The following is a 20,582-nucleotide window of genomic DNA, read 5'->3' on the forward strand; positions in this document are numbered from 1 at the left end:
AAAATGAAACTAAAATATACGCCTTAGATATGTCCTATCTGTGTGTTTCTGTCTAATATTGTTTCTGTGTTTGATTAGATTTGTCAACAATTTCAGCTTAGTCAGTAAAAGCCTTGTTAATTTATTATTACTACCAAAAGTGAGTGAATTCAGATAGCTTGCCTTATCAGTGGAAGAACAGACAATGGTTAATTTATCAGGACAAACAATATGCTTTCGTAAAGACAAACTGTATTGTATAGCTCTGATCTTTTCATTAATAAGTCACACTACACTATGGTCTTTTTTTCTTCCCTTCTACAAAGTCAGACAGTAAAGGTGCAAGTGGGTTGGAGTCCCATCTGGGTTGACTGACTGCCAGCAGAGGGGCACTCTCTGAAACAAACACATTAACATCGAATAATCCCACGTGTAATGATCACCCGGAATGTATGACTTGCCCATGTTTATGGTGTAAGAAGCCCCAGTGGCCTAAAGTCAATGAATAATTTATTAAAATCTTCTCAAAACTTATGTCGGAAAACACATCTGCACGTTGCTCTCTGGCAGGCGGGGAGCTGCGTCCCACGCTTGAGATGCGTTAAGGGGACATCTGTACATTTGGGATGAATAATATAATACGGTTTAGTCCGACATTCATCGACAGAACAATCAATTAAGTACTAAATATTATTGGACATTCAAATTAAGTTTTTTTTATAATGAAGTCATACAACTTAGCACGCAGCAGAGTGGCGCAGCGGAAGCGTGCTGGGCCCATAACCCAGAGGTCGATGGATCGAAACCATCCTCTGCTAGGTGTTTTGAAGCGGCACAGTTGTCACAATATCACGATTTGCTGATGATGAATGAACCTAGTATGTTTTTCTCTGCATGATTTCTTTTTACCTTTCCTTTCAGCTCAGTCATTAAAGTTCATTTATTATTTCACCAAAAGAGAGTCAATCTAAGGGCGTCACTGGTTAACTTATCGGGACAAACAATGTGCATTCTTAAAAACACAGTCTGATTTATAGGTAGATAGATAATAGACTATTATCTTTACTTTGCCAGTTGTGTAAAGTTACTAAGTACATTTACTCAAGTTACTTTGCAGATTTTGATTAATAATGTGAAATATAAACAACACTTTAATAAGACTTTAGTTACACTTACACCCGGAGTAAATCATGACATAGGCCTATATAATTCTGAAATGGACGGATCTGTATAATGAGTACTTGTGATTATATTATATTGTACTTTTGTACTTATAACTGAGGAGTATGTATTTTGATTGCAGCACTTTCACTTGTATACAAAAATATTCGACTTTTACTAAAGTAGACGATCTAGGCTACTTCTCCAGGCTACATGTACATTGCTGAGTCAAAATGTTGCTTGACTTCCTCAACTTCTCTCAACAGGCTCTCTTTCACTGGCAATACTGGCAATCCCCCTTGCAGTTCCAACACTAACATTAAAAACGAATTATTTCAATCTTCTCATAACCTGTGTCCGTCCCATACATGGGAGCACCAAGCTCTCTGTAGGCTGACGGGGGCTGCGTCCGACGGGCTTGAGATGCGTTTAGGGGACATCTGTACATTTGAGGTTACTCAATATAACATGGGCTTTTAGACCACGGATGTATTATAAGAAGGTTTAGACGTGCATTGTTAGAACAATGAATGAAGAAATGCATAATATATCAGGCATTCAAACAGATTATATTTTCTTGATGAACTCATGGCGTCACTCCAGACAGCAGAGTGGCGCAGCGGAAGCGTGCTGGGCCCATAACCCAGAGGTCGATGGATCGAAACCATCCTCTGCTAGGTGTTTTAATGCGGCACAGCGGACTCCTCCTTTACTTAGAACCACTTTATCATTTGTCTAACTCCTGGAATACCATAATTCGTTCGTGGTTTAAGTGACTTTGGTATTTATTTGTCTGATGATAAATGAACATAGCATGTTTTTAACGGGATGTTTTGTTTTGACTTAAAAGTGTGTAACCATACACATGGCCGTATCTACCATTGAGGTCACCGAGGTCCGGACCTCGGTAATATTTGTCGAGCTGTGTATATAACAAAACTTGTGAAATAATTGCACTAAACGGGGTTCTTTGTAGTACTTCCATTTACTGACGATAGGGGCGCTGCATAACTACGTAGCCTCGATTTAAGCAAACAGAAGAAGACGACATGTATCAACAAACCACCGCAGGCCGGACTTGAACCGGAGCGGCGGAGGAGTGATGAGGTATTTAGAGATCTGAGTCCAGCGGGCTGCTTGTGCTTCTGTTCATCATGACATCTTATGACCAGCAGATCCTGTGTGAACGCTCTACGTTAGTCAGTGGACGTCCGACAACATGCACACTAACTGATATTGCAGCTATAGTATATACAGCTATACTTTGGTTTAAATTGCGTGAATAAACTAGCTAGAGAGCTACAGTTAATTACATCCATCCAATGTCAGAAGGATTACATTTTAACAAACGTTTTAATGGGTTTTTTTCATTTCAATTTGAGTAAAACATTGGAGATATAACATTGTATTGTTTTCTTTTTACACTGACTCAGATGTAATGAAAAGACTACGTCAGTCGAAGCTCAGCTTTGAAAAGGAAGAGACAGGACAGGCAGAGAGAAAGAGAAAGTGATGGAAGTCAGGGAGGAACTGCAGGTACAGTCGGACAGAAGAATGTAGGCTTAATAACCCCATTTATCTATCTATTTATCTATAACAATAGTCTTCATTTACAATAGGCATAATTTTAAAACAACATACATCTATTGCAGTTATGATTTCATAATAAAACACAATTTGCTTACATCTTTGTTCTCTTTTGAGAATCAAACAAAACAGATTTAAAAAAAAAAATGCAAACAAACAAGTGAAATGAACTAAATGGCTGAATTGCTTTTAATTCACTGGCAGGAGCGACAAGTGAGGAGGAGCAAAAGGTGAACAACAGGGAGAGATTGAACAGAGAGAAAGAGTAGAGGACAGAGAGAGTAATGAAGATGGAAGAGAGGGTGCAGGTCCTTCTGCATGTCCAGATCATTAATAGTAACAGTCAACTGATTAATGTATTACACTTTCAAAAATAATTTATACTGCAGCCCACTGAGATGGTTTGAAATCAATATATTATCCCCACAGGACTTAAAAAGCACCTAACTAGATCATGAAAATCGCGGGGGTATCCCCCGAACCCCCCTAACATGTTTGGACCTGTATTTAGGAAATCCTGGATACGGCCCTGACCATACACAACATCGGGATTCATTTTAACGCTCTGAAAACACAGATGATGTGGTGAATTGTCGGAGGGTCCGTGTACGTTTTGTTAGTTTGATTTTTCGTTTGAACCAAATGCCAAAAAACGAAAATACCAGCCTTTTTTCGTTTTTGATTTAAAACGGAAAACCAAAGCCGTTTTCCCGTTTGTGTTGTCTGAATCAAAAGACGGATAACGAGAAAACCTAATAAAAAAAAGTCTGTACGGTCAGTGTATGTTTTGGTCATTGGATTTTCTTTTCACAAATGGAAATTCAAAAACAAAAAACGACTGGATATTTGATTTTCGTTTTACAATTGAAAAACCAAAATTGAAATACAAGGCGTTTTTCTTTATCATGGTCAAAAAGGGATTTACTAAATTTAAAAAACGGGATGATTTTCATTTTCTACTTCTCAAAACTAAAAATAAAATCACTAGAAAACAGAAACAAACGTTTTTTCATATTCTGCTACCGGAAGTTGTCTTTCAAAACAAGAGCGCAGATGAGGACGGTCAATCCGTGTATCGACGGTCCATTTGTTTTCACAACGAAAACAGCCAAGACACATATTGAGCCCAGAAAATGAATGTTATTACGGGCTGGAAATATAATAGGCGGGCCTATGTCTAAAATGGACAACATTGTTAGGAGATGTAAACTATAGCCTACAGCGATTCTGCACTGCGGTCAACTCAGCCGTCTCTCGAGTTTGTTATAATTGTTTCTGCCATTAGTTCTTCGTGAGATCGATCCTGTTGGACTCAGTAGGCTAGTAGTGAAACTACTCCCACAAGTAGCCTACTATGAAGTACGTACTGTGTACTTTTTGACTAATCCTCTGTCAATGTCCCCTCCTGAGAACAAGAATGCATGTTTCTCTGCTATTTTGAATCAGCGTTAAAAAAACATTTCTTCATGAGACTGATATTGTTGGACAGAGTATTTTAAGAGGATGGTAGACATGATATCAGCAATACTTCCAGTCAGTAGTCCGGCAGCAGCATTTTTACCCCTTGGAAAGTCGCTATTTAAATTGACTTTGATTGAAGTTAAGAACAATATCGATATTCTATAGATATAGCATATTTGATTCAGTCTTTCTGAACACTTTTAAAATAAAATACTGCAAATGAGGAATATTTGTAATGTTCTGCACACATTTTAAAACACGTGGCAGCTTTATTAATACAGCAGTTGAAAAGATTTGCGGAAGGATACATTCTTCATGGGCTTCAATGGCTCTCAAAGGGTGTTTTATGGTTGCTTGTATTATCCTCAGATAGGGGTTTGTTTAAATAACTAGTGACATTTTAATAAATATTGCATAAAAGGGCTCCAAAAACGGCATTTATCCTGGCCGGCTTAGCCAGTGTGTATTTTTTCAAGCACCACAAGATTCATAGTTTATAAAGTACAATTCTGGGCCATTGATTGTTTCATTTCTCCAAACACATATAGAAATGCCTGTTTTGAAGCCTTAAAATGGTGCAGAAAAAGGACTTTACATTGTATTATACTTAAAGACAGGACTATTCAGTTAAGAGAAGAGAAAAAAGGAAAGAAAACTGTTATAATGGGTGATGTAACATTAATGACAGACATAATATGAGGTCCTTGGCACACATTGTGTGATCATGGGGCATCACCCTTACAGCATCAGGACAATATCATATGGAGTCAGACACTGGACGTGTGCTGGAGGTGTTGACTGGGACTGATGGAAGCATGAGGCTGATGAGACTGAAGAATCTGCGAGGAACGAATTAGCGGCTGAGAAATAGTTATATATTAAAAGACACCAGCATCATAAGAGGGCAACCAGAGTGACATAGTGTGTCAGTGTGCTGAAGGATATTTGTGACCAGCTATCCAGGCCAGACTCTAAAGAAGTTCCAAGGTGTAAAAATGCTGCTGCCGGAGTACTGACTGGAAGTATTGCTGATATCGTGTCTACCATCCTCTTAAAATACTCTGTCCAACAATATAAGTCTCAGGAAGAAATGTTTTTTAACGCTTATTAAAAGAAAAACATGTATTCTTGTAGTCGGGAGGGGACATTGACAGAGGATTACTGGAAAAGTACACAGTAAGTAGCCTACTTCATAGTAGCCTACTTGTGGGGATAGTTTCACTAGTAGTCCAACAGGATCAATATCACGAAGAACTAATGGCAACAAAAAATAATTCCCTCATCAAACTTAGCAGAAGTGGCTTGATTTTGTTCTCAGCAGGGGACTTTGACAGAGGATTTCTCAAAAAGTAAATTAGAAGTAAATTACTTCAATGTATTGTAAGTAGTAGGCTAACTAATACAAAGTCAAACAGTATCAATTTCATTCAGTGTTATAGCAGAATGTTTAATACAGCATATTTCTGATAATCATTAAAGATCACATGGCATTCCATATGATGTGTGTTATTGAGTTGGGTCACACACACTCATGCGGCTTTCACACCAGCGCTTTTCAGTTTCTAGCTCCGAGCGGGAGCTTTTCTGGTTCAGCTCCGGTTTCCCTTTTCAGCTCCCGCTCTGTTCACACCGCCCACTGGCGCCCCAGAGCTGCCCCAGAGCTGCCCCTGCTGCGTCATGACGTCACCGTTTACATCGCTGATTTGCTCCCCAACGGCAGCTCACAACAATAACAACAACAACTGCGTTGGGTCGATGATCGTGTTGCTTTTAATCACACGAAGCCAGAATAAATTGAATAACGACTTCTCCAACCTTATACTTTGCTCCAGAGTGCCGTGGTTCATTGTTTATTAATGTGTTTCTGCAGCATTTACCGACCGCTGCAGTATTGGCTGCTCTTCCACGGGAGTTTATTCTCCCGTTAGCTCCCGGTTAGCTCACATTGCAGCGGCCGCTCTAAAGTATTCACTGTCCGACTCACACAAGCAGCTGATGCATATCCCCAGTTCCCCTTAGCCTAAGTGAATGTGTGTCAGTCTGAATTGACACTGTTTGGTATCACAACGCTGTTATGAAAGTTTCTCTGGTATAAAACGGGTGATGTTGGCATAGCAACCGAAGCTAAACTGACTACTTGCATCCGATAGCTGCAATAATACAAAACAACACGTCTGCCTCTCTCCACAATGATCGATAACAGTGAACGGATGGTCAAAGTAAGGTACAAATAAACAGAATCACACGAAGCCTGGTTAGTGTTGCCTGACTTTATAAAGTGTGTTCATAGGCACTACTGCTTGTAGACAGGCATAACAGTCGACCCATGTTCAGGGGAGGTGGGTTTAGTTTCCTGCACGCCTCGACGTAAGAGAGACGTAAGCGACTCTTAGCTCCAAAGCTCTTGCCTCTGGACCGACAATTTTTTGGAGCTGGAAATGAAGCAGATTCCGGAGCTAAGAGCCGGCGCCGCTGCGGTGTGAACAGGAAAACCCGGCGCTTTTCAGGCTCTAGCTCCGAGCCGGAGCTGAAAAGGCGCTGGTGTGAAAGGGGCATTAGAGAGACAATGGTCTCACTGTGAACCTCTGTCGCCTGTCAGCGCAACTTACATGATGCCATTTAAAACATATAATAATAAAGGGCGGGCCGTCAGCGAACTGAGCTGGCCTTTCTCCGCATCTGATTCATGTCATCAGATTTTAGAAAAGCGTTTTAGCCAATCTAAATTAAATATGGAGGACATCGTCTCAATGTACGTACAAGTCGTGAAAATGCTGTGCAATACCGCACAAAGCGGGACATCTGGGGCCTCATTTATAACGCTGTGCGTAGGATTCACGTGGGAAGGTTGCTTACGTGGTAGAAATCCAAAAAATAGGTACAGACATTTTCCGACATTTTCCGATTCACCAAACATTGCGTACGGGCGAGGAAAGTGCGTACAGCACTTCCTACGCCGGTTTCCCTTTTATAAATCACAATCGACTCAAAATGCGGTGCAGCTTTTGCGGGCTTCACGTAACGCCCATATTTGCCTATAAATAGTCAAAGAAACGCCCATTTATTCATTCATTCTGACTGACTGCATGAAGAAGATCGCAGGAAATGACGACAGAACAGCTAAAAAAGACATCTCACACACCGTGTCAGATTTTGGTTATTTTGGGGAGGTCGAGATAAATCACATTGTTTGGTGGATGCAGTTTGAACCAGAGTAGCAGCATGGAGGTCGGATCGTCACCAAAATAAATAAATAAGTGGACCGAAAAAGGTTAATGACAAAATAAATACACATAGCCTTCCTCAGGCAGTGTGTTTGTACCGGGGACAGGAGACACCCCCCCTTGATGAGAAACTGTAAGAAGTGAACGGGGAATCCCTCCGGAGTGGAGTCATGACGACTGGATCTGAATTATGTTTTTGTATTTGGTGGTTTGTGTTCCAGCTGTCGATCAGCTGTGCGCAGCGTCTCCACTGCAGCCTGTGCGTCTCACCCCCCCCCCCCCCTCCCCCCGCAGCAACACCAGTTAAAGGAAATACAACCAATGTGTTGTGTTATATTAGCTGTACAATTTACCACATATGGTGTTCTTAGCATCCATACTCCTGTGTTTTACGAGCGACTTATCAAGTCTTGGCAAACGGCATAACACACGAATAAACATGATAAAACCATGCTCATATCTACAACCTATAGAAATGCAAAACGGCGTCAGTTTAGACGTAATTCTGTCCTCCTGGCTGCTTACCGCATAATTCATGAGAAAACATTTCAACATTAACACAACATATTCGAGGTGGTTTTAAATAATAACCCGTATTTATTTATTTCTCCAAGTTATGTTTTTGTGTGCACTGAGGAATCGCAAACAGGCGTTTGTTTAATCATTTTAAGATTGGCTTTAATCAATGTTTGAAAATGAATTCTTCATATATGATAAATGAGAGGTAACATTTTGTTTCACTTTATTTCCACATATTTATCTCCATTCTTCCTTCTGCCAACGGTGTCGCAGTTTCTCGTCTCTCCCGTTGTTGTGCTTAGTGCGTACCTTTATATATACAGTCTATGGTGCGTGGGTTAGAGTTTGCGTGGAGGACCGCACATTTTCCCGTCAAGTTAGTATTTTATAAATCGCAAACATTGCGTAGAAACTGGCGTATGCCATTTTTTGAGCGTATATCCCTTTATAAATTAGGCCCCTGGTCACCGCGGCTGAGCTGACCGCAGTGCAGAATCGCTGTATAGTTGAAATCTCCTAACAATGTTGTCCATTTTAGAAATAGGCCTATTAGGCCTATATTTAGCCCTTAATAACATTCATTTTCTGGGCTCAAAGTGTGTCTTGGCCGTTTTCATTGTGATCGCTAAATTCCCCTTGTTTATAATAATCACAGTTCCTTCAACAGGATACTGTCATGATTCGAATTGTGATTTTAGCATAGCCTACGTGTGTTTTTGTTTTGAAATCACTTCCGTGAGTTTCGTCTGCGCTCTTATTTTGTAAGGTAACTTCCTGTAGCAGAATATGAAAAAACGGTAGTTTTTTTGTTTCTGTTTTCTATTGATTTTATTAGAAAATGTAGAAAATGAAAATCATCCCGTTTTTTAAGTTTAGTAAATCCCTTTTTGACCGTGATAAAGAAAAACGCCTTGTATTTCAATTTTGGTTTTTCAATTTGAAAACGAAAATCAAATATCCAGTCGTTTTTTGTTTTTGAATTTCCATTTGTGAAAAGAAAATCCAATGACCAAAACATACACTGACCCTGTACGTTTTGTTAGTTTGATTTTTCGTTTGAACCAAAAAAACGAAAATACCAGCCTTTTTTCGTTTTAAATCAAAAACGAAAAAACTTGAAACCAAAGCCGTTTTCCTGTTTATGTTGTCTGAATCAAAAAACGGATAACAAGAAGACCTAATAAAAAAAAACGGTCTGATTTGGTTTTTGATAACAACTTCATTCAATTTTTCCGTTTTGTATTGAAGAATGAAGAAAAGCAGTCCGGTGGACCGGAAGTTAAAGAACATATTTCAAACTAAAAGACACGAGGATATGCTGTAAAAGTTAAATCCTGGAACCCAGAAGTCTGACGAGGATAAGTTTATCTCTGCATTCACATGCAGATATGCGTTTATAGAGATCAATACAAGTATGCAAGCACTGTGCATAACTTTATTTAGCTGACTTCCGGTTTGTACTGTCGGTAAATCCAGTGTCCAGCTTGCCGCTGTGTGACAACCATAGACTGGTGACAGCGTCATGTTTGTTGCATACCTGCAAGATAAGATAAGAACTATCGCCCTACTTTCACCTGCACCCAGCAGCAAGCGGGAGAACGATATATCATACAGTCGACCCCTAAAACAGTTCACACAGTAAATGGAACAGTTGTTAATTTGTCCAACTAGTCTCTACATTATGAATTTGATGTTTGTCTAAACTGCTAAGAAGCTGACCGCTGAGTTAGAACAGAAAGACATACAGGCCATAATCACTAGACGCTCAAAAGAGTGTGTGTAAGGGTTACATAAACTGAACTGAAACACTGTCCATTAGTTGATTAATAAACAAGACATTCAAGTCAAAGTTTTAGGCATTTTCATGTGTAGCACGCTGTAAATATGGACTATGAATGAACACGTGCAATGTGGAAAAACACAAATAGGTTTTTTCTCAATACTCATAACAATATCAGGCACAATGACTTTACTGAGAGTGAAGATGACATGAACATATAGTTACTGTATGGTACTGAAGACAAAATACAGTATATTGCATTTACCTCTTCCTCTAATTCTCTCTCCAAAAGTGGCCTCCATTGTTGTGCACAACAAAGTGTTCAAGCTCAGGTTTCTAAGTGATATCATTTTAACATGTGCATTCTGGGGGCAGGGGTTTGATAATTGAGTGTGGTATTTCAGTGGCAGTGTTTTGCAAACAACACACAGGCTGTCGGTTTTGAATAACGTGTCTAATGCAAATAAGAGTGTGTAGTTATTTGGTCAATCCAGTGTACAGCTTGTCGCTGTGTGACAACGTCATGTTTGTTGCGATACCTACAAGATTTACCTGTGACAAATGTCAGTGATGTACAGAAATGTCGACCTGCTTTCACCTGCACCCAGCAGCAAGCGGGAGACATGTTTCAAGTTGTACTTGTGAAGTTACGTCTACAATTAGGAGGGTGAGTAATTAAGCTTTTATGTGTTACTGTCTTTGTTACCGTCTGGTTCAACATGTTCCTGCAACCCTGTCTCCTAAAAATTACGTTCCCACAGAACTAAACTGCATTCTCAATTACGTTTAGCTAGAAACGTATTTTTTCCCACGTTACGTTAGTTATGAACGTATCTCAAATACGTTTATTTTCTACATATCTTCTAGAAGCATATTTTCTTCCACGTTACGTTAGTTATGAATGTAACTTAAATACGTTTATTTTCTACATATCTTTGCCATTTATTGTCTTGCTTATAATAATGATAATTAGTTATTTATAAATATCATTTTAGAGCACACCTTTGAAATCGACAATCGGGCTCGATATATGGTTAAATTAAAATCAGTAGGCGAGGCTGTAATTTCTCCAGCTGTTACTCTCATGTGCGAGGCAGAACATAATAGTTTTAACATGCCAAAAAGCTGCTGTGTCGTTTATTGCACCTCAAACATTAAAACAAATCCAGAGTTACGTGTTTCTGTACTTCCTCTAAGAAGAAAGGACAGTAACAGAAGAGCTCTGTGACTTCAGGCTTGATCGCCGTTCAAATGACAGCGCTGGTTTCCCCAAAAGTGGGCGGGGCTGTAAAGTGAAGTAGATTTACTCTCATCTATTATTCAAAACCATTCTATTTATTCTAACGTAAATTACATGCCAGTGTTTTATCTTTTATTTATTTGTTTTTATTTTAAATCGTATAATGTCGGACTTTTTTTCCATCTGTGAGGAAAAGAAATGGGGCTCAGAGCCTCAAAATACTGAAATCTGTATTTTTTAAAATCTTTTCCTTCTAATTTATTATTCTTTTCTAAATAACACACTGTTATTTACTCAACAATAACACACAATTATCCTTGTTTTTATTTATTCATTTAATTCTATAATCTTGGGCTTTTTAGCCGTAAATAAAGTCACCGGAAACAGACGGGACATTTTGAGCGATACACACCACAAACCCACTAAACTGATTACCCAAGATCCTCAGCTTGAAGCTTGTTGATTGGATGTTTTAGCCGCAATGCACGCTGGGATATGGTGTTGATATGATATGGAGATATGATATCCGACAACGAAAAATAAAATAATACCTAATTCAGAGTGTGCTTGCTTTTCTCTTTGGAAGTCATCACATAACGGCATTGTAATACACGGTTCGGCTGCATTACATATTACACATCTGCCGTAATTCTTTATTTATAGAGAGAGACAAACAGGAGAACTGCTGCCAAAACTGAATACTTGACGTGGATCATAAATATATCAACAATTAAACAACATCTTCAATTTCTTTTCACAAAATACGTCTCCTTGCAGTATCAATAGTAATTCGGCTGACTTTTATATTTGATCCAATTGGTATATAGGTTATATTTACACCATAACGGTGCACCGGTGCACAGCTGATCAAAAAGGACTTGTAGTTTTTAAAGATATTACTGATTTTCTTTGAATATAAGAATATAAATACTGAGTTGAGAGAATAGTCAGGGGATTTGGGTGATGGGAGACACATCTATGGAATCACAATTTCAATAGCTTACTATTAAATGACGGATAGCCTATGCCTTTCTGTCTGTGATGTTTTACAAATCAGATATTAATGTGTAGAAGTAAAACAAGAGAAATAGTATAGCAATATCCTGTAAAATTATGTAAAAACATGAATAAAACTACACATCTTCAGATGTTATACATAAGTGTCTACACTAATAATACAAAGTTATTATTAATATGCTGTGTGTACCTTGTGTGCACCGCCTAGTGGTTAAAGCATGTTATTGAATTATTTTTGTTGAATAATCTTATTTGATCAAAACAATATTAAGAGTACATACTTTCATAGGGGGAAAGTAGAAGGTCAATGATAGAAATATAGAATATAAAAAGTCAAGAAGATACTAAGTGATCTCTACAATAAAACAGTTTAGTGCTGGATGTACAAAGATATTAATAGGAGGATGTGCAAAACAGAAAAACGAATTAACCTTTATTAACACATTAAAAAATACTTTAGGTTAAGGTCTTCTTTTAAACAAGAAAAAAGCTCTGGGGGTATCTATCTACAGATGAATATTAAGCCTGAGAAAGTACTTAACGTCTAAAATATTGCTTTCCTGCGATGTTAACTATGTTGAAACACTTATTTTAAATGATATTATACACATTAATTATACTCTTATGTATGTAGATAGAATAAGAAATGTGCAGAATATGACAGTTTAATGGTGGAGGTATACAGTACACACATATTGATAGATGTCTGTTGAGGAACCTGCGACCCAAGTTGTGTATAAGATCAATACACCTTAGAAAACCTTGAAATCTTGAAAGGGATGTGCAAAATAGCCATTATACAGTTTTTAATTAACTATTAGTAGAGAATAACGAGTAATGAATATACTTTATAAAGATCTGCAGATAAATGTTTAGTCTTCTCAAGCACCAACTATCAAATATCTCTCCTGATTGTTGGCACTTGAAAATCACCTTCCCTGAATTGTATTCAGGTGTAACTAAAGTCTGCTTTAAGGGTTGTTTATATTCCACATCATTAATCAGAATCTGAAAAGTAACTAAACTAAATGTAGTGGAGTAAAAATACCAGGTTAACCTCTGAATTGTAGTGGAGTAGAATTACAAAGTAACAATGAGCTGTCGTGTGGGTATATATTAATGCTGCCCATTATGGATACAAGCGATTTTCACCCATTTAGTAATTACATGTTTTAAATGTGTACACACCAATGTGTTTCCTATCGCCTAAACCTCCAGGGCTGTACACAGTTTAATACTGTCAACTTCTACATTTGGGAAAAACGTCTTTTAAAACTACAATTCCCAGTAGAGACGTGCCATAGAGAACATGTTGCGAAACACAATAGCCAGCATGTGTAGTTCTGGTGGGGCGTTCGAGTCCAGTTTTGAATAGTCTGCCGTGGTTTCGTTCCATTTCAAAGAGCTTGACGCTCGGCGTAACCTTGGCGCAACATCACGGGGTTTGTCAACGGGACTGTAGTCCCAAACGATAGCTGGGGATTATGGGTAGTGTAGTGTCTTGGGCCATCCTAAATCTCGAAATGTCCCGTCTGTTTCTGGTGACTTTATTTACGGCTAAAAAGCATGCTAAAATGCCCAAGATTATAGAATTAAACGAATAAATAAAAACAAGGATAATTGTGTGCTATTGTTGAGTAAATAACAGTGTGTTATTTAGAAAAGAATAACAAATTAGAAGGAAGAGATTTTAAAAAATACAGATTTCAGTATTTTGAATCTCTAAACCCCATTTCTTTTCCTCAAAGACGACAAAAAAAGTCCGACATTATACGATTTAAAATAAAAACAAATAAATAAAAGATAAAACACTGGCATGTAATACGTTAGAATAAATAGAATGGTTTTGAATAATAGATGACAGTAAAATCTACTTCACTTTACAGCCCCGCCCACTTTTGGGGAAACCAACGCTGTCATTTGAACGGCGATCAAGCCTGAAGCCACAGAGCTCTTCTGTTACTGTCCTTTCTTCTTAGAGGAAGTACAGAAACACGTAACTCTGGATTTGTTTTAATGTTTGAGGTGCAATAAACGACACAGCAGCTTTTTGGCATGTTAAAACTATTATGTTCTGCCTCGCACATGAGAGTAACAGCTGGCGAAATTACAGCCTCGCCTACTGATTTTAATTTAACCATATATCGAGCCCGATTGTCGATTTCAAAGGTGTGCTCTAAAATGATATTTATAAATGACTATTATCATCATTATAAGCAAGACAATAAATGGCAAAGATATGTAGAAAATAAACGTATTTCAGATACGTTCATAAGGAACGTAACCTGGGAGAAAACATGTTTCTAGAAGATATGTAGAAAATAAACGTATTTGAGATACGTTCATAACAAACGTAACGTGGGAGTAAATACGTTTCTAGCTAAACGTAATTGAGAATGCAGTTTAGTTCTGTGGGAACGTAATTTTTAGGAGACGGGGTTGGTTCCTGGGGATTCGGCTCATTTCAGACAGGTTAGACACAGCCAATAGTAAAACATCAACTTTAATATAACTAGCACAAGGTAGCTACTCCCCAGAAATGGACTGACTGGTATGTGTGTGCTGCACAGAGGTCACAGTTGTGTTTTGTTCCTGTTCTGTTGTTAAAGAGTTATTTTAAATCAATTCATATCAGTATAAGAAGTTGTAAGTATAGAAAAGAACAAAGTCATATAGGAACAAAGATATGACTTATTTTTTACTCCTTAAAATAGCACAATGTTATTAAACCAAAATGTTACCATAAAAGAAATAATACAAAGCAAACTGAATACGTATTTATTTTGTTTCTCTTCTTACAGGTGGGGCTGAAAGACTCGACCCCCGTTGAGCTGGAGCATCATGGCTGCAGGTGTGGCGTGTGTTACTCTCCTGCTCCAGTCACATGACTCCCAGTGGGTAACCAGTACTCAGCTGTACAGAGCAGAGCAGCAGTGGTACAAACCAAGAACTATGGCAAGTCTGAGAATAATGTCATTGTAATTCAAATGCTAAAACTACACACTGATCATGTCTCATCATTTCTATATCTTGCTTAAACCCACAGTGTGTAAAACCAGGCCCGGAAGAGAACATGGTGTCCACAAATCCAAAGCAGAGAACAATGTCAGAGAGAGTAAAGTGAGAGATTAGTAATTATGTGAAAGTAAGCTATGCACACAGAATAGTTGATGTGTTGATGTCTCTGAGAGCTGAGAGCTGCTGGATCTGTCTGCCCTCAAAGTGCCAGGGATCTACAAGGACTTCACCGCTGCTTCTGCACCATAGGTATCCCTGTGAGGTGCCACTAGTGGACTCTGCTCTCGGTAAAGTTCAAGCTGGCAGTCCCTTGTCATATGAACATCACCATGACAGCTAGAAGTCACACTGCTGCCCACCACCATGCTCCACCACGGCCAGATCTGCCACTGTCTGGCTACAGACTACAACCATCTGCATGCGTTTTTTGTTGTTGTGACCCCCGGCAGGAGAGTAGTCGGCGGGGCCTCCAACGAGACAGGACACAGGGTTGGCAGGACCCCCGGCAGGAGAGTAGTCGGCGGGGCCTCCAACGGCACAGGACATGGGATTGGCAGGACCCCCGGCAGGAGAGTTGTCGGCGGGGCCTCCAACGGCACAGGACACAGGACTGGCAGGACCCCCGGCAGGAGAGTAGACGGCGGGCCCTCCAACGGGACAGGACATAGGGTTAGCAGGACCCCCGGCAGGAGAGTAGTCGGCGGGGCCTCCAACGAGACAGGACAAGGAGCTGGCAGGACCCCGCGGCAGAAGAGTAGACGGCGGGACCTCCAACGGGACAGGACAAAGGGTTGGCAGGACCCCCAGCGGAACCTCCAACGGTACTTGAGTAGGGACTTGAGTGGGAACTCGAGAGAGGGCTTGAGAGGGAACTCGAGAAGAGACTCGAGAGGGAACTCGAGAGGAGACTCGAGAGGGGACTTGAGAGGAGACTCGAGAGGGGACTCGAGAAGGGACTTGAGAAGAGACTCGAGAGGGAACTCGAGAGGGGACTTGAGAAGTGTCTTGAACAGGGACTCGAGAGGGGACTCGAGAGGGAACTTGAGAGGGAACTGGAGAGAAGACTTGAGAGTGGACTCGAGAGGGAACTCGAGAGGGAACTGGAGGGGTGTCTTGAAAGGAGACTTGAGAGGGGACTAGAGAGGGGACTCGAGAGGGGACTGGAGAGGGGAGCCGGAACCATGGCTGTGGGGACCGGTTCTGGAGTCGGAACCATTGCTGCTGGGCGCGGAGCGGAAGCCTGGACCCTGGCTGTGTAAGCCAGGTAATGGAGAATGGAAGCATGGCTGCGTGGGCCGGTACTGGTGCATGGATCCATGGCCTTGTAGGCCGGTTCTGGAGCCGGAACTGGGGCTGGAACCCTGGCCTTGCATCTCTTAGGAGTCTTTTGGAGGCTTCGTGGACCTCCAAACGCCAGACCAGACCCCAAGAAAGGGTCAGAACATGAAGACTGGCACTCAGGGCTACATGAGAAAACCCTAAGCCACTCGGGCAACAAGCTCCAGAGCCAGGGCTTGCGAGCAACCTCCTGACGTGCCTCCTTCAACGCAGCCTCTCTACCCCGTCTAGATGAGGCGCCTTTCCACGTATAAAAAATGTACTCCAGAGAGTATCCAAGACATTCCGCCTGTAGCATCAAATGGGCTGAGTCTGCTGGGTCCATAATGGTCAGTTCGTAATGTTACGATGTGTGAAGCAGGCAGGACCCAAATGCAGAATAAAGTGAAAAATCCTTTATTTCAAGGCTAGGTGATAAACAAAGACCAAAACAGAACACTCACCGACGAACTAGTCATGACACAAGACGAACCGACCAAGACAGACAGAAAAACCAGAAATTAAATACACACAAGACTAATCACACAAACAAGACACAGGTGAGGAGGGAGGAGAAAACACAGGGGCCACAGGTGAACACAATCAGGTAATCAGACACACCAGGGAAACTAACGACAGGGAACCACAGACAGATCTAGACAAGACAAAACACAACGCAGACAGAAAACCAAAAACAGATATAGACAAGCCTAGGGTTACGTATTGTAACCCAGCTTATATGAGTATAGGCGCAGCCCTCTAAGGCTATCGCTATTGGGTAAACCCCACTGCACGTGTGCAGCACTGACAGACTTATTCCACGCCCACCTACGACGTGGGCCCCACCTCCGGGCTCACTTCCGTATAAATAGGAAGTAGGCCCTACAATCCACTCCCACAGCTTTTCTTCAGCTATTTGTGGCACCAGTGGGGCCCGAACCTTAGAGGGCGGCGCCTATACTCATAGAAGCTGGGTTACATTACGTAACCCTAGTCCTATTTCGTATAAGGCTTCGCCCTCTAAGGCTATCGCTATTGGTTTAAGGGCGAAGCAGGATGTAGTCCACGCCCCACTGGTTCCGTCCGTTACCAGAAGCACAAAACACACCTACTCAGTTAATAACCCATGTCCATTTCGCCGTGCGTAAATGGAGCATCACGTTCCCAGGGAATATAGCATTTCCAAAATGAATATTTCCCCATCAAGGAACGAAGGTAGGCTTACTCGGGCTACCTGTCGTTTAAAAAGTAGAGTGTTTAAGTCTTACTTGTTAAAAACGATCAAGAGAGGGGAGCAACGGCCGCTTTCTACATGCCGACAGGCAGGAGAGAGGCCTGCAATTTGAAAATCCCCGATATTCCTCAATCTGGCAGACGCATACGTTTTTATCGTGCTATGGGCCAATTTCCTGTCCAGCAACAGCTGGAGGAATGACAACACGAGAGGCAGGGGACACGCCACGGGGTCCACGCCTTTTCCTACACACCATCGTTGGAACGCCGTCCATTTGGTTGTGTACAATGTCCTGGTGGACGCGGCTCTGGATCCCTGAATAGTCCTCACAACATCTTGAGAGAGGCCGAGCCCCTCTAAGTGTTCCCGTTCAGGGGCCATGCCCACAAACGTTGGCCTAACACTGGGTGACCGCTGATTGCTCCCTCCACCTGGGAGAGAGCATCCCTCCGCCACGGAATTTCCCACGGTCTCCCTGACAGCATCCGCTGCATGCAGGGAAACCAGGACGCTCCCGTGCGCTCCGGGGCTATTAAGACCGCTACCAGTCGCTCCTCCTGCACTCGGTCCAGGAACCGAGGGATCAGAGGGACTGGTGGGAAAGCGTACAGTATCACCCTGGGCCAAGGTCTGTGTGCGAACGCGTCCACCCCCAGAGGGGGGTGATCCTGCCTTCTCAGGGAGAACCAGAGAGCACACTGCGCGTTCCCGCGAGCAGCGAACAGATCCACCTCTGCTGTCCCGAACCTGCTCCATACTTGGGAGACCAGCCTGGGCCAAGGTCTGTGTGCGAACGCGTCCACCCCCAGAGGGGGGTGATCCTGCCTTCTCAGGGAGAACCAGAGAGCACACTGCGCGTTCCCGCGAGCAGCGAACAGATCCACCTCTGCTGTCCCGAACCTGCTCCATACTTGGGAGACCAGCTCGGGGTGGAGGCTCCAGTCCCCTTGTCGAGGACCTCCTCTGGACATGAGATCTGCCCCTCTGTTCAGCTCGCCGGGAATATACACTGCTCTGATCGAGAGCATGTGTGTGCGCGCCCAGCACAACAGCCGCCTGGCTGTGTCCAGCAGCTGCGCTGATCGTACACCTCCCTGACGATTTATGTAGGCTGCCGCCGTTTTGTTGTCTGTCCGAATCATCACATGATGATTCCACAGCAACGGGGCAAAGTGCTGAATTACTCTCCATACGGCGAGTAATTCCAACGCGTTTATATGAAGGGACATGTGCGGCAGCCACTGTCCCCCCACTGCCTGCGACATGCATGTTCCTCCCCACCCTGAGAGCGATGCGTCTGTAAACACCGAGGTGTGTGACGTCACTCTGCCGAGGGGAACCCCCACCGACAGGATGTGGGGATTTTTCCAGTAGGTCAGATCTAAACCTACGGATGGAGGAACGCACACCATGCGTCTCCTCTGACGCACGGGGTCGATGCGCAGGCGAATGAACCACCTCTGAATTCTCCTCATGTAAAGGAGACCCAGGGGGATTACCACGTGACCAGCTGACATCATGCCCAACAGCTGCATCACGGAAAGGGCTGTCACCACCCTGCCGGGTGTGACGCGCCTGAGGAGAGCTGTCAGATTCTCCACTCTCCGCTGTGAGAGTCGTGCTCTCATGCGGGCTGAGTTGAATTCCATTCCCAGATACATGATGATCTGGGATGGAAGAGGACAGCTCTTCTCCCAATTGATTATGAAACCCAGGCTTGACAGGTGAGATACGAGTTGTACCGTCTGTAAAGCAGCTTCCTCTCTGGAGCGAGCCAGCAACAGCAGATCGTCCAGATAAAGTAACACTCTCATCCCTCCTCTGCGTAGCGGCTCCAGCGCCGTCTCCACACACTTTGAAAAAGTGCGTGGAGCCAGGGAATATCCGAACGGCAGTCGATTGAACTGGTACGCTATTCCCTGGAATGAAAAACGCAGGAATTTCCTGTGTTTTGGGATGATGGTTATATGGAAGTAAGCATCCTTCAGGTCTGTGGAGGTGAACCAATCTCCCTGGTGAACACACTCCATTACCTTTTTGTTGTGCTTGCTCAACATTTATTTTTAATTCAATTAAGTAGGCTACGTTTGAATATATTTATATATATATATATATATTTATATATATATATATATATATATATATATTAAGATGGACATTTTTAAAACACATGTTTTAAGCAATTAACTTTTATAAACTTTGAGCCATGTTAATTTCCTTAATGACGCATAAGACTGGCACCAGATAACAAGCTTTTATATTTATTAATGTAATTATCTTATCAATAAGAGAGTGGAATCAATAGTGACTCATTATTGATTTTTTTATTGCATACCCACTTACTGTAGTTTTGAAATGTTTCTTCTTTATTCAGTAATGCTTCATTTTTTATTTGGCATTCATTTAACTATATTTTGTATCTTTTCATGATTTCTGGCATAAACAGTTGCACAATAATGATAGAGCCAGGAACTAAGGAAAGGAGCAAAACATATAAGGTATTGAAAAACATAAAAAATAGAAAAGCAAGAGAAAAGATACGACAATTTAACTAAATTACTGGTTTCCCCCCCAAAATGAAAGGTTTCAGTCCTCATTAATCACTCTTTACAATGTGCATGAAACAGTGTCCAATCCACCATACATTTTGTAGTTCTATCATTGTTGTGTCCTACCACTTGGTTATAACTTCTTTCATTCACACGATCTGCATCTGGAAATGAAAAATAAACTCATAATGCCAGTCATACTGGTTTCTTTTTAAATTCCAGATAATTTAATTATGACTTAATCCAAACCACAGAACAGGATAGACAGAGATTAAGACACAATTATGAAAGTAAAGTTGACTCCCATCCTCGGTATGTGGAAGTTCAGTATACGTTTTTTTGTGTGTGTTTTGTAACTGTTGTTAGCTGCGGGGATCCAAGTTATTACTTCTTTATACTATGTTATCACACAACACAGTATTGTATATTAACAGCAGTACTGTAGTGGCGGATTAATTTGTTACATTGTCAACTTTTTCTTTCTTTTATTTGTGTA

General features: G+C 41.5%; 2 non-coding genes across 2 annotated transcripts; both read left to right on the forward strand.

Annotated features, from left to right (window-relative positions):
- The first annotated feature begins 725 nt into the window (after positions 1–725).
- On the forward strand, positions 726–797 carry trnam-cau (transfer RNA methionine (anticodon CAU)). Its single transcript has one exon. It is a non-coding gene; the product is annotated as a tRNA-Met (tRNA).
- A 948-nt stretch (positions 798–1,745) lies between these two features.
- On the forward strand, positions 1,746–1,817 carry trnam-cau (transfer RNA methionine (anticodon CAU)). The gene has a single exon. It is a non-coding gene; the product is annotated as a tRNA-Met (tRNA).
- Positions 1,818–20,582: the final 18,765 nt, after the last annotated feature.

The sequence above is a fragment of the Pseudochaenichthys georgianus genome, chromosome 7, assembly GCF_902827115.2.
Source record: "Pseudochaenichthys georgianus chromosome 7, fPseGeo1.2, whole genome shotgun sequence".
NCBI classification, from domain to species: domain Eukaryota; kingdom Metazoa; phylum Chordata; class Actinopteri; order Perciformes; family Channichthyidae; genus Pseudochaenichthys; species Pseudochaenichthys georgianus.